General features: G+C 35.0%; 2 long non-coding RNA genes and 1 pseudogene across 2 annotated transcripts; 2 read left to right on the top strand and 1 right to left on the bottom strand.

Annotated features, from left to right (window-relative positions):
- The first annotated feature begins 699 nt into the window (after window positions 1–699).
- On the top strand, window positions 700–8,048 carry LOC126695666 (senescence-specific cysteine protease SAG39-like; annotated as a pseudogene).
- On the top strand, window positions 1,259–3,671 carry LOC126695667 (uncharacterized). The gene is made up of 3 exons (XR_007646065.1): window positions 1,259–1,836; window positions 1,931–1,984; window positions 3,281–3,671. It is a non-coding gene; the product is annotated as an uncharacterized LOC126695667 (long non-coding RNA).
- Window positions 3,978–6,326, bottom strand: LOC126695668 (uncharacterized). The gene is made up of 2 exons (XR_007646066.1): window positions 6,059–6,326; window positions 3,978–4,414 (listed from the first exon to the last, which is right to left on the bottom strand). It is a non-coding gene; the product is annotated as an uncharacterized LOC126695668 (long non-coding RNA).
- Window positions 8,049–14,712: the final 6,664 nt, after the last annotated feature.

Here is a 14,712-nt window from a genome sequence, read left to right as displayed (position 1 = left end):
TTACGGTTATTTTAGCCTAAGAGATTACTTACTCTAATTTGCCATTCAGGCTCTTACACTACTAAAATCCAATAAGAAAATGTTCTTAAAAAAAAAACCAACCAATGAGGCAAAAGTACTCTCAAAGATATGAAACTTTATTTGTTTAGAACCTATCTACCAATGAGACAAACGCCTCTCCATGCCACTTACGGTATATAAATTTGGTCTTTTAAGGACTACCCAGGCTTAATATGCATGCTTATAGGATCATTAGTCAATTTATATATGAACATTCTATGACAATGAGCACCTAAAAACTCACATAAAATTCCAAATTACAAGCTGCACATGTGTTACTGTTATTATTTTAGGCAAATAAGTTTTGAATGTTCCTTTGTTTTCAAATGGAATGAATTCACTAAGTGAGCATCTTAAAAAATTCTGGACTACGTACACAGCAAAGCAGCTTATATGGAACTTAACCTGGCTATCGTAATCATAAGCAATTTGCCCGGTACTCTACTAATCAGAGCCTCTCCATCACAAAACAATTAATTGCTTGTAAATTTAGAGAGCAAATTCTATTTGAAGTGTATTTTCTCTCTATATAAACCAAGGCACAACTAAAGGTTATGTACACACCAACCTATATTCTTCTCTCTAGTCCAATACATAGACAGAATTACTCTGCCACAACCATTATCAGTTATACAAACAATGGCTTCAACACATCAAGCGCAATGTATATTTGCTTTGTTCCTCATATTGGTAGTTTTGGCTTCTCAAGTAATGTTGCGCAATCTTCACCACGCTTCCTTAACCCAGACACATGAGGAATGGATAGCGAAGTATGGAAAAGTCTATAAAGATGCTGCAGAGAAGGAGAGGCGTTTCAACATATTCAACGACAATGTGAAGTTCATAGAGTCATTCAAGGCTGCTGGGAATCGACCAACAAGCTAAGCATTAACGAATTTGCTGATCAAACTAACGAAGAATTTAAGGCTTCCCGTAATGGATATAGGAGCCCTCGTCTACTGAGGTTAACAAAAGAAGCATCATTTAGGTATGAAAATGTGACTGCTGTGCCTGCTAGTATGGACTGGGTTAAGAAAGGTGCTGTTACTCGGATCCGGATCCGGATCCTCTCCATTTCCCCTTGAAATGGAGAGGCTCCAGTTCACGGACAGGATCACTTTGCATTATATCAAGGACTAAAAATGTGCCACGTCATAACTTAACCCAATTAATCCAAACCACACTTAACTACACTTAAACTAGAGGCTCTTTAACTCAACCGGACAAACCACAGTTTCTCTCTCACCAAACCCATCTGAACATTTCAAATTCAAGCTCCCTTTCTCACTCTCTTCTCCAAGGTTCTCTCTCGGCCCGCCGTCACGGTGCCCCGACTTTTTAACTTAGCTCCTCGCTCACCACACAGATTGAAATCCCTAACCCACGAACTCAGCTCCTTGCTCTCATGGATTCAAGCTCGATCCCTCACCCACGAACTCAGCTCCTCGCTCATCTCACACTGCGGGTTTCCTCTATCTCTCACACGGCCTCTCACATTCACACACACAACCCCGCCGGTGCCGACGAGCAGAGCCGAGCCTAGCGCCGACGTGCCGAGTCGAGCCCAGCCCAGCCCAGCGACGACACCAATGAGGCTGAGCCCAGCCATCGACTCCTCTCCTCCCATACCCATCGGCTCTCTCTACCGTCGACCCATACCCATCGGCTCACTCTCCCTCACCACAAGATCCTTTCTCCCTCTCTCCCCTTGCCACCCCCATACCCATTCATTTTTCCTCACCATACCCATACCCATACCCATTCCGATTTTGCTTGGTAAGTTATTTATTTGATTTTTTGTTCTGATTATTGTGAAATTTTGGGTTTGGATTTGGATACTTAACATTTAGGTTATTTATTTAATTTTCAGTTTTGATTTTAGCCCAGCATCATCAAATTGCTCCGCTGGAACAGCCACTGCCTCGTAAGTTTCTCTCTGTTTTTTTTTTTTTTTTAATTGATAAGCTCTGTTTGGTTGTTGGAAAAATGAAGGGAAAAAAAAACTATGATACTGCAATTTTTTGATTGATTTGTTGGTGCTGAATTTGGTTTTTTTTTTTTTTTTTTTAAGCTTTTGATTTTAATCTTGGTGGGGTGTTTCAGATTTTTGGGGGATTTATGGATTTTTTTTTATCTGAATTTGTTCTTAAAACAAAATCGGATTTATGGGTTATATTTTTGATACCACACCCAAGTTTCTTCCTTCTCTTTTAGTGTCTCAGAAACAAAGTTCAACAATCCCAAAAACGTTACAGAATATTTTAACCCACAAAAGAAAAAAGAAAAACACAATCTTCTTGCTAATAAAAACAATGGGTTCCAATTCAAGAACTCTAAAGGAAACGAGAATCACAAATTCACAGCTTAGCTACACAAAAATTTGTCAAAAGCTGTATTGAAATTTGAAGAAAAGGGTTTACTTTATTTTATTTTTTTTACACAGTGATAGTGAGGAATTATATGAGTAAACGGTTTGATAAATGTGATTTAGGAAATTTTAGTTCCTATAGCATATCAATCAAATGGTGTATGGGAAATGAAAGTAAAATAGGGAAAACTAAAATAAAATGAAAATAGGAAGAGACAGAGACAGAGTCAGAGACGGTGCATTCATGCTTGCTTACTAGATAAAAGGATGAGTGAAGAAATAATTATTGCAAAATACTCCATATGCTTTGCATAATTTAAGAAAAAAGGCGTGACACAAAAGAAAGGCATGAGTGATTTTTTAAGCACCTAGTACGATTAACCTTGTATTATTATGAAAAATAATTACAGGGGAGGAAGTATCATCAGTGTTTATGCATATACTAGGGAAAACTCTCCTTTTATCTGCCTCATCTTCCAATTTGTTATGTTATCATAACTTTTCATTTAGTTTGCGTCTCAATCTGATTTTTAATCAATTAAGGGGTAAAGAAAAAGGAAAAATTTGACAATTTTATCTAGTAAGCAAGCATGAATGCACTAATTCACCTTACAAGCTTAGAGCGTTGTCAATTATAAGGTCAATTATACTGGCTTGAGGATGCATACACTCAGATGTAAGATATTGTGAATGTTCAATTTGGCTTTCAATCTGTTGTTAACTATTTTCTTTCTTTTACCCCCTTAAAACATGGTATTGGGTTGTGAGCAATCATCAAAATACAAGCTCTTTGTTTTACTTAATTATTATAGCTCACCAGTTGGAAATAATGGTGAAGTTTATAATATGCAGGATTGGCATTTTTTGGATATTGCATGTAGGTTTCATCAATCTTTGGTGTACTTTCTGCGTTATTTTGAATCATCAATTACTTGAGGGGAAAGACTGTCAAAGTGTCAGGTATTTTATGGGACTGCATTTCATGTGTTGTGAAACTTCAGATTCTAGAGTTTTGATATCAAAAAGACTTATATAATGAAGAGACATCATACCAGGAAAGGGTGGAGCAAGTTGAATATAATGAGAAAAGTCAAAGTGATCAAGCTGTGAGTCTTTGACTAAAAATTGTAGACTATGGCGGGAATGTGTAGTCAAGAAGTAGGAGATACTTGTAGTGCAAAATTATCATTATATTATGACCTTTGTAATCAAGTGTATATATCAATAGAACTCTTGTTACATATGTCTATGTTTCTATCTCTTTTTTTTTTTTTTTTGAAAGCGGGCTTGATTTTCATTAAAAGCAGAAAGAGAGTTACAGTCAAACAAGGATCTGCAGAAGTAGAACCAAAAATACTAAGCACTACAATACACCTGCTTGGATTAACAAAGAAATAAAAGGAGTAACATCCTTCCATAGTTGGGATCTTTTTGCCCTGCGAGGATGTGGGGCTAACTCGTGCGCATGATTGAAGTCTCTACATATGTTTCTATCTCTTATATAGAGTTAAAAATGGCCCAGCCATCCTCAAACAATACTACTAAAAAATTACACAGAAAATAGAAATTCATTAAACGTATTTTCATAATGTCAATAATATATTACATATATGATCACTGTTTAACTAAACAAATATTCAAACATGCACACACAAAACCAACATCTTCAGGTATCTTCTAAGCCAATTACAAAAAATATAAAAAATTTGCTACAAACTTCGCAAATAAATGTCTAAGTTGCCCTACAAGCTAGATTATATCAAATCTCTATCAATAGTTAAACTGAAAATTAGCGAATTTTGCATTGCTAACTTCAAGATACATTTTTTTTCAATCAGTCATGGGATACTTCAAAACCTTTTCTTCTAAACAAATGGGCAAAAATTAGTGCATGGAACTTCGCATAAAGCTTGCACTTGATTTCTTAAACAATACTTGTACCCGTCTTTAGACCTTTTTCAAGGTTAGGCTGCTCCAACTCATTTTCTACAAAAAGAAAAATCAAATGCATAATGTACATCAGAAAAGGAAAAAAATCCACAAAGAAAAATTTCTTAAAAATCCATACCATCAAGTCAAAAGCTCTACAATTTTTTAGCAAATGCACTGACAAACTTCAAGTGGTCCATATACTTAGTCATGAAACTGAACTAACATAAGAACAAAAGCATTATCTTCTATTAGACATACCTTTTATTTGAAAAACTGAACCAACATAAGAACAAAAGCAATATCTTCTATCAAACATACCTTCTATTTGAAAGGGAATTGGGTAAGAAGCTAAGCAAAATTCCAAACACTTTTGTGTAAAAAGCACATGAGTTCAAAAAGGCTTGTTCCTACATGCACATTGCATCAAGCCTGAGCCTTGAGGTCCAATAAAAGTTTTTAAAATTATAGTATTTATTGAAACTAACAAAATGAAAAAGGCCATTTAATAATAAAAATTTAGATGACACATATTTCTGCTTTTATATGCAGTAAGCCAAATGTTCAATGTTTCAAACCCCCTTCACACAAGCATTTTGACCTATCAACTCAAAAGCCCATTTAATAATGTGATGCATACAAACATTACAAGATCAATTGAAATCATATAAAGTTACAAACATTACAAGATCCACCTCATCTTTGGAGGATCCCCCCAAAACTGTGGACATTAGGTTTGTAAGTTATAAAACCACCATCTTTTAGCTGTTATATATTGTAACATTGATCATGACTGATGTGCCATTTGCCAAATATTGAAGCCACAAAAATTGCCAAATATTGAAGCCACAAAAATAGCCTAAAGAGATTTATCAACCAAGAGGCATGTCTTCACTTTGAGTAAGTTTTCCAAGCATGGTACAATATGTAAAACTTAGATGGGGTGAGTCAAGCAATTTTAGCACATAGTTTATAAAAGACTCTCACTGAATGAAGTGAAACGAAAAAAGAAAAAGAAAAAGAAAAAGTCTATTAGAAAAAATGAGCTGTTTTTTCCTAGTGGCACAACCATTAAAAACTTAAATAAATATTTATAAAAGATGATACTTTAGAATTTAAAAAGGAATTAACAATGGTGTTCCAGTGACTTCTTTCAGTTTTGAAATTAAATTTACATTGCAATTCAATAATAGAATGAATGGCCAAAATTTTTGTGTAAACTAAAATGTAGGAGTAGAGGAAAAGTTAGAGTTTTCTTTGATCATTAAAGTTTATGCATATTTTAATACCATACTAGAACAACAAAAAAATCCCAACTAAGAGATCTTGCAGGCTATTGTGATTATTCTTTCATGGAACAGATGTACTCTCCAATTATTCATTCCCACTAACTGGAAGTATTATTGAAATACAATATTCCGCCACCACTTGGCTACACTTTAGTAAGACCCCATGCTATAAACATACGGATTGCATAATTTTTAATTATCTGATAAGCTCTTTCCCATAATTTCTTAAAAGAAAAGTAATACTAGAATTTAATAGATTCTTCAAAATTATAGCAACATAATAAGTTTCTGAATGGATTAACTACTATATGAAATCTAGATCACATAAGTTAAGAATGAAAACTACTTAAAGTACATGTCATCACCAGAAGTATCTACGTGTTATAGATGACAAAATTGCAAGAGATGTAACCTTGCAAATGGTTCCTTTGAATCAGCAGTCTGCAATGTTCCTCTTGAAAGCACAAGAGGCTTAGCATCAACAATTTCTGAATCACTCCGAGATTCTCAATTGTACATAAAATATATATATATATATATATATATTATCTACATATTACACCACAAAATCCAAACCCAAATTTCACAAAAATCAAAACTGAAAATTAAATAAATAACCTAAATGTTAAGTATCCAAATTCAAACCCAAAATTTCACAATAATCAAAACAAAAAATCAAATAAATAACTTACCAAGCAAAATCGGGATGGGTATGGGTATGGGTATGGTGAGGAAAAATGAATGGGTATGGGGGTGGCAAGGGGAGAGAGGGAGAAAGGATCTTGTGGTGAGGGAGAGTGAGCCGATGGGTATAAGTCGACGGTAGAGAGAGCCGATGGGTATGGGAGGAGAGGAGTCGATGGCTGGGCTCAGCCTCATTGGCGTCGTCGCTGGGCTGGGCTCGACTCGGCAAGTCAGAGCTAGGCTCGGCTCTGCTCGTCGGCGCCGGCGGGGTTGTGTGTGTGAATGTGAGAGGCCGTGTGAGAGATAGAGGAAACCCGCAGTGTGAGGTGAGCGAGGAGATGAGTTTGTGGGTGAGGGATCGAGCTTGAATCCATGAGAGCAAGGAGCTGAGTTTGTGGGTTAGGGATTTCAATCTGTGTGGTGAGCGAGGAGCTGAGTTAAAATGTCGGGGCACCGTGACGGTGGGGCGAGAGAGAACCTTGGAGAAGAGAGTGAGAAAGAGAGCTTGAATTTGAAATGTTCAGATGGATTTGGTGAGAGAGAAACTCTGGTTTGTCCGGTTGAGTTAAAGGGCCTCTAGTTTAAGTGTAGTTAAGTGTGGTTTGGGTTAAGTGGGTTAATTTATGACGTTGCACATTTTTGGTCCTTGATATAATGCAAAGTGATCCTGTCCGTGAACTGGAGCCTCTCCATTTCAAGGGGAAATGGAGAGGATCCGGATCCGGCTAGGACCCTTCAATATTTAACATTGGTTTTCTTTTTGTACTTGTTCCTTAAAAGAGTTATATATTGTCAATCTAGCAAATTTAGCAATTACATAACGTGATTTTTGGTAACAGAACCTTTTACTTATGGGTTTGGCTTTTGTCCAATGCATTGGATTACTGATCATGACACAAACATGACATGTGCCCAAAATTGATCACGTGTCAGTCTCGTATCTCGTCCAGTGCTCTAGTACACTGAACAGAAACCTTACCATTTACTTATAATCCATAAAATAAGCAAAATAAATAGTAACTGATAATTAAATAAACTTTATTTGAGGGCATATTAAGTCTCCTCAAAACATATTTACACAACTACGATATAAAAGTAACTAAGAATTTTCTTTTGTAATTAAACAGGTAGTTGCTGGGCCTTCTCAACCGTGGCTGCAACGGAGGGAATTACACAACTAACAATCGGTAAATTGATTTCCTTATCTGAGCAAGAACTTGTGGATTGTGACATTAAAGGTGAGGATCAAGGATGTGAGGGTGGTCTTATGGAAAATGGCTTTGAATTCATAATACAGAATGGAGGTATCGCTACTGAAGCCAACTATCCATACCAGGGAGCTGATGGGACTTGTAACACTAAAGAGGAAGCCTCTCATGCGGCTAAGATTAAGGGCCATGAAAAAGTTCCTGCTAATAGCGAGAATGCATTATTGAAAGCTGGGGCAAACCAACCAGTATCAGTCTCCATTGAAGCTTCAGGATCTGCTTTCCAGTTTTACTAGAGTGGTGTTTTCACAGGAGAGTGTGGAACCATGCTAGACCATGGTGTTACAGCAGTTGGGTATGGTACAACAAGTGATGGTACCAAATATTGGCTTGTTAAGAATTCATGGGGTACTAGTTGGGGTGAGGAAGGATACATAAGGATGCAGAGGGGATATAAATGATAAAGGTCTTTGTGGCATTGCTATGGATTCTTCATATCCAACTGCCTAATGGTGGACTGCAAATCTCAACTTTTTAGTTTGTATTCTGCTCTTCTTTTGAAAAAAAAAAAATGGTTGTGTTAAAACATCTATAAATCGTATGTGTAAATTACATATTGCATCAATTAAACTTAAAAAGTGTTGAACGTGGATTCTTAGTATTTTTCCAATTTTCCTAATGCAGTGTGGTTTTGGATTTTAAATATTGTCATCCTTAAGATTTTAGGATTTTTAGTGCACTAAAATCTAAGAAGTATGACATGATACGGAATATGACTGACACAATTTTTTTTTTAAATTATGACATGAATGGATGTGTGAATTTATATATCCCTGAGTATTCTCCTAATCTACACCAAATTTATTACATTAATAATTCGACTTAACTAGTTCTCAAAAAAAAAAATAATAATAATAATTCAACTTAACTTAAATGCAAGTTACTTCCTCAACTCCTCCATAATGGGTTTTATTTATCTAATTAACAATCGAGCTTTATTTACTTTTAATAAATTATAAAAAAGCTTTATTTACTTTTAATATTAAATTTCACCAACATCTTTTATGGAGGATAATTTGTCAAGGTGAGGAGAAAATGAATAGAAATGCTCTGACTGCTCTTGGTGCATGTTTACTTTATGTTCTATCAACTATTGTATGCTATGTACGTATTTGGTTTTTCTTTAATTTTTATTTTAAATTTTGGTTTTTTTTAAGGAAAGAAAAATTGGTGACATATAATAGGTATAAAGTGAAACACCAAAAATGAAACAAATAGTTTTTATTTAGGAGAAAATGATTTGAAACCGTACACATAAGATTTGAACTATATCTACTTATAAACCCAAGTGGGTTGACCAAGTGGTTGGGTACTTGGTCTCAAAGTGTTTGTTCCAAATTCGACTGGGTGTGCTCCCTAGTTCGAATCCGAGTACCTGCACTTTGAAAAAACCCCTTAGACCAACGATTTATCCCACTAGGGCCCACCCGTCATGAACAGTGATTAATCTCTGATTAAAAGTTTTGAAGATACATGATGAGAAACCAAAAAGAAGTGATTAATTTCTGATTGAAAGTTTTAAAGATAGACGGTGAGAAACCAAAAAAAAAAACTATATCTACTCATGAATAATACTAGTGAAGGCCCCGAATGCATTATCTGTGTCTATTTTGTTAGATCACATTAGATTGTAGGCCCATATAAGCCCATGCCCATTGGACTAACTTGTACTGCACTTATAAAACATGTCTACATATAGGCCTCCCTACCCTTTTACAATTCTATAAATAATTGAATTATAATACATTATACAATTAATATTTCTTTCTTTTTTTTCTTTTCCTTTTTTTTTTTTTTTTTTTTTTGCATGTCTTCAGTCGTAAAATATATGTCTTCTCTATATTTTCTCTTTTATCATAGTCACTAATCTCATGTTTAATTTCCTCTTTATCACTTTTCTAGTAGAAGCATCTCTTTTTTCTTTCTTTTTTTTAGCGATTTTGATCATTGTAGATCTACCCCTTCCAAACATCGACTTCCATCACCAGCCACAAAAGTCAATCCCTCTAAAACCAATCTACAATATATGAAAAAATTTCCATCACCAACCACAAAAGTCAATCCCTCTTAAACCAATCTACAAGATATGAAAAGAATTGTTGTAATATCAACCATCACATGCTGCGAAAAGATCCTACCATCACCCAAGCACCTAAGAGCATCCACAGCCGATTTTGCTATCTCATCTTATTTTACCATCCCAAAAAGCTACTTTATCAATTATATCATACCATTTTACAATACACCCAACATCTCAAAACTCTATTTTTTTTCCCATTTTATTTAAATATTCTTTTTTATTCATTTTTTTACTATTTTTTTTCTCTTCCTTTTCTTCCCTTTCTCCCTCAACCTCTAGCACCAGCCACCACTACCCTTAGCCCAACAAAATCCCACCGGAACCAAAAACCCAAAATAAAAAAAAAACAAAATAAAACCCACCAAGTATCCACTACAAACCCAGCAAACCCATAGCAACCCAACCAACCAAATGCCGGCCACTAAACCCAGAAACCGGCCACCATGTCAACACCACCAAACGTTGACGCTGACGTTGAGGTTGATGACGACGACAAAGAAGACCCACCTCCCAAAAAGCAAAAGCCCCTTTCTTCTCTCACCACCACGCCCCAACAGCAACAACAACAACCCTCTCAAAACGACGATCCCACCGCGCCACCACTACCCTTGGCCTAACAAAATCCCACCGGAACCAAAAACCCAAAATAAAACCCACCAAGAACCCACTACAAACTCAGCAAACCTATAGTAACCCAATCAACCAAACGCCGGCCACCAAACCTAGAAACCGGCCACCATGTCAACACCACCAAACCCACCAAACGCCGGTCTCTATGCCGATCTCCACATCGGTCTTCACGCTGATCTCCACTGTGCTGACCTCCAGCCACCATGCCCATCTCAGCCACGCCACCAGCCTCGCCACCACGCTGGTCTAGAAATCTGATTTGGCGTGAGCTCCGATCTGGCTTGGTGATTCAGCGTGAGTTTCGAGAGAGAATCTTGACAATAGTGAGAGAGAGAGAGAGAGGGGATGAGAAATAGAGAAGGAAGAGAGAGAAAAGAAAGAGAAAAAATGAGAGAGGAGAGAGAAATTGCCGGGTAAAATGTGAAGAGAGCATTAAATTTTTTTTTTTTTTTTATACCATTCAGCTACAGTACCATCTTACATTTGAGATGGTACTGTAGCTAAATCTCAAAAAAAATTTGGCTTTTCCCATATGGCCTTCCAGTTGTTGAGCATTTGTTGGGCTTGTATGCCAAATGTATCTTACATTTGGCATATGGCAAGCCCACTGTTGGCGTTGTCTACAATCAATGTCATCATTCTACTAGTGAAGCCATCATTCATCATGTTGTTGCCAACATCTATTTTGTGCATTGCATCGAGGGTGATGTTTTGCACTTCCAATTTGGTCCAACTTGGCCATATTTACCTTAATGATCTTAAATTCTAAATTCAAAATGTCATCAAACTTATACCTTTAGTTTGAGTGGACGTTAAATATATTAGAGCTCAATCCTTGTTAAGACTTAAATCTATTGTCCTAATCTAGTTCATTGTACAATTTGTACTAAGGGTGTGCATGGGTTGGGTTGAGGGGATTTTTTGATACAACCCACCATGGTGGGTCAAAAAAAGTTCAACCCAACCCAACCCATCACATAAGTCCAACCCAACCCCCATGGGTCGGGTTGAACCCATGGGTTTGACAAATTATTATTATTATTATTAAATTGAGTAGAAAAAAAATATAAATATTAATATATTAAAAAAACCTAAAGATTAATATCAATGTAACTCCTTAAAGGCAAACAACACTAATGACTAAACAACAATAGTAATTTATTAGAATTTTTGTGAACTAATTGGCTTTTATATAGGATAGGAAGAACTGGTTATTTAAAAAAATTTATTAATTGTATAATATATTTTATATATATTAAATTAGTATTAGTAGGAGGAACCGAGGAAATGCTGCTCTACAGCTAGTTTATTTTTTAAAAATTATTAAATATATAATATATATTTAAAAATATAAATATATATATATATATATATTTATATATAAGTGCCCTACAGCTGATTTTAAAAAAAAAATTATTAAATATATAATATATTTTAAATATATATTAAATATGGTGGGTCGGGTCGGGTTTGGCGGATTTGTAATTTTATGACCCAAACCTAACCGACCTGCTATAAAAAAAATTTTTGTAACCCAACCCACCAAGCCTTAAAAACCGACCCAACCCGGCAGATTGGGTTGGGTCGGGTTTGACGGATTGGTAGGTTTTCTGTACACTCCTAATTTGTACTAGAAACTTGTAGTACAGTCAAAGTAATCATAATCCTACTTAATACTTACTATTAATTTAAGGTTGAGTCTACTATATTTACCATTTAACGAGTCTTTTTAACAATCAGGTTCATTTTATAATTATTCTAAAAAAAAGAAATCATTTTATAGTCACTAAAAGCTTTTTGCTACAAATGTAAGCCATTAGGCTAAATTCATCCATTCCAACAATAACAATCACTTAACCACAGCATAGGATACGTGTGTACGTACCTTATCTAGAAATGGGCCAGTTTATATGATCTTTTCATCCTACAAAACTAGTTTGTGGCATTTGTGCAAGACGCTCAACAAGGTGCAGGGCCCATTGGGCTCCAGGCTTGGAGCCTTGGACTCAAACAAGAAATGCTCTGGCAAATGCCATAAAAACTCAACGGTCGTACTACCAATTATGAATTATGTGCAAAAGAATATGTGATAAAGTCTTCCACCACCTTCGACCACTTGAGGGCTGGTTGCTATATTTCTGTCTTGTGACCATCAATTATTAAAATTGTTATCTAATATTTGTGTGTGTTTTTAGTACTGAATGCCATTTCATTCGATAAAAGCTTTAAAAAAAAAAACACTGGTTAAAACTATAAGTTGATTGAATACATTTTACTAATTCAAGAAAAAAGAAAAAAAAAGAAAAAGACACCACTAGATCAAAAGAAATTTACACTAGCTAAAACTATAAGTTAGTTGGATTGGACCAATTGGTTGAGGAAAAATGTTCAGTAATATTGTTAAAGATCTTATATTTAAGTAGTGATATAAAGGTGGAGGGAAGTGATTGATTTTATATTTCAAATAGTCTTGTTTCATGAAGAAATTTTACAAAACTATTTTCTGGGTATATACAAAGTAACACAACTTGCAAATAAATAATAAATGGATCTATTTAATCACTTGTTGTGTGGCAAACTTGACACTTGGACGTGTGGCAAGTGACTAAAATCAGGTGGTGAATTTTATTTTATTGAAATAAAATGAGATGCATTGGGTCATAATCCATTTAAATTAATTTTTCATTCAGAAATAATTAAAACAATTTATTTTAAGAATTACATATGGATGAATCTAAAAATTCATTATGTTTGTAAAGGTGTCAATTCAAATAATTATGACTCTTCCTAATGTATAAATTAAGAACTCAAATCATATTCATAAAAGAAATATCTTTTAGAAGAAATTTCGGAATTGAATTTTCATTAGGTTACTTTGACGTATCCTAGAGGTAAATTACTATAAATCCAACAACGTACCAACTCTTTTGAGTGAGAATAATTATCTCTTTAAAGAAGACTTTTAATACATACCTCAAAGTCTTATTTTTCTTTCTGCCCGTTGTTTTCTCCTCATTTTCCTCTAGAAATACATGTGCCTAACTTTGTCTTAAAGTGTATGACCATTACCTGGTCCCCCAACCAAGAAAAAGGTTTTAGTGTCCAATGTATTTTTATCCATGTTGTAGGTCAATTATGTCGAAGGTCAAGCCCTGGGCTTACGTTCCTTTTCAGCTCTACTTTTCTCATTTTTTTGAGAGAACAAGGAATTTTTAAGTTTGGCTTAGATTAAAGTGAAAGAAGGGATAAGAGAAAGACTGAAAATGATATTAGCTTCGAACCTTATCACTAAAAGAAAATTGAATGTAACTTGGAGTTGAAGTAGAATAAGCATTAACTTGTTCCCTAAAGCTAACATTTTTCGAAGTGGATAAACTACTTAACTCTTAAAAGGGGTTGAGGTAATGACTAATGAGGTGGACAGGCCTAAGCAAGCATAATATGAGAATGTTCCTTAGAGTTAGAGCTTCTGCGAAGTCTCTATATGTCTACATGTTTTTATGAAAATAAATGTGTGATTTATGCTTTGTGTCCATTACTATTTTAGCGTGTCAATTACTTGACTAACTAATCCACAATCAATTAGCTGCCTAGCTAGGACCGCATGGCTTGTGTATATAAAAATACAAAGTTAGGTAGATGCAGCCATTACAAAAGTTAAAGGGTTTGCTACTATTATTAAGTTTTGATTTTGAGTGAAGACATACAATACATCGTCAATCATGCTGTGGAAAGGCAAATATATTATGTTATTCTGTTTCTTAATTCCTTTCCCTTAACTCAATCACTAAGCAACTTCTAATAAATACAATCAACTATCTTAGCTTTTGCGGGATATGGCCTACATATATATGGTCCCGTTTGAATTGCAACTTGAATTTGAAGGTTCCACACTGTCCTGCTTAATCTACCAGATTTGTTTAAGCTCAGATTACTTTAATCACTAATTAATTTGGCTCATTATCATCACAGAATATTGCTTTTTTAGCTTGATTTTGATTGCTCGGTCAAAATTAGTAAACAAACTATCAAGGAGAAGGCTCATATGGGGTTGATGGTGATCAAACTTTAGAGCCATATTAACCATTTTTAATTGATAAATTAAGATGGAAAAAAGTTTAGTTCCAAACTGGTTTGAAACTATTTTCTTCCAACTCATTATGTGGTAATTGAAGAGATCACACATGTGTAGTTTTAGTCACATAACACATGAATAGTCTTATAAATTGTCATGTAATGGGTTGAAAAAAATTTCTCCAAACTGGTTTAGAGCTAATCCTTGACCAATCAAGATTAGGCATTTAAGCCAAGTTGCCGAACACAATGTTAGAACTATTGGCATTCATATGTAGGGAAGGGTGAACTTGGGTCATACAGTGTGATATAGTGACCACCCATTCATGT

The sequence above is a fragment of the Quercus robur genome, chromosome 8 (assembly GCF_932294415.1).
Source record: "Quercus robur chromosome 8, dhQueRobu3.1, whole genome shotgun sequence".
NCBI lineage: Eukaryota > Viridiplantae > Streptophyta > Magnoliopsida > Fagales > Fagaceae > Quercus > Quercus robur.
Note: the sequence above shows the minus strand (reverse complement) of the source record. Positions and strands in the feature narration are given on the sequence as shown.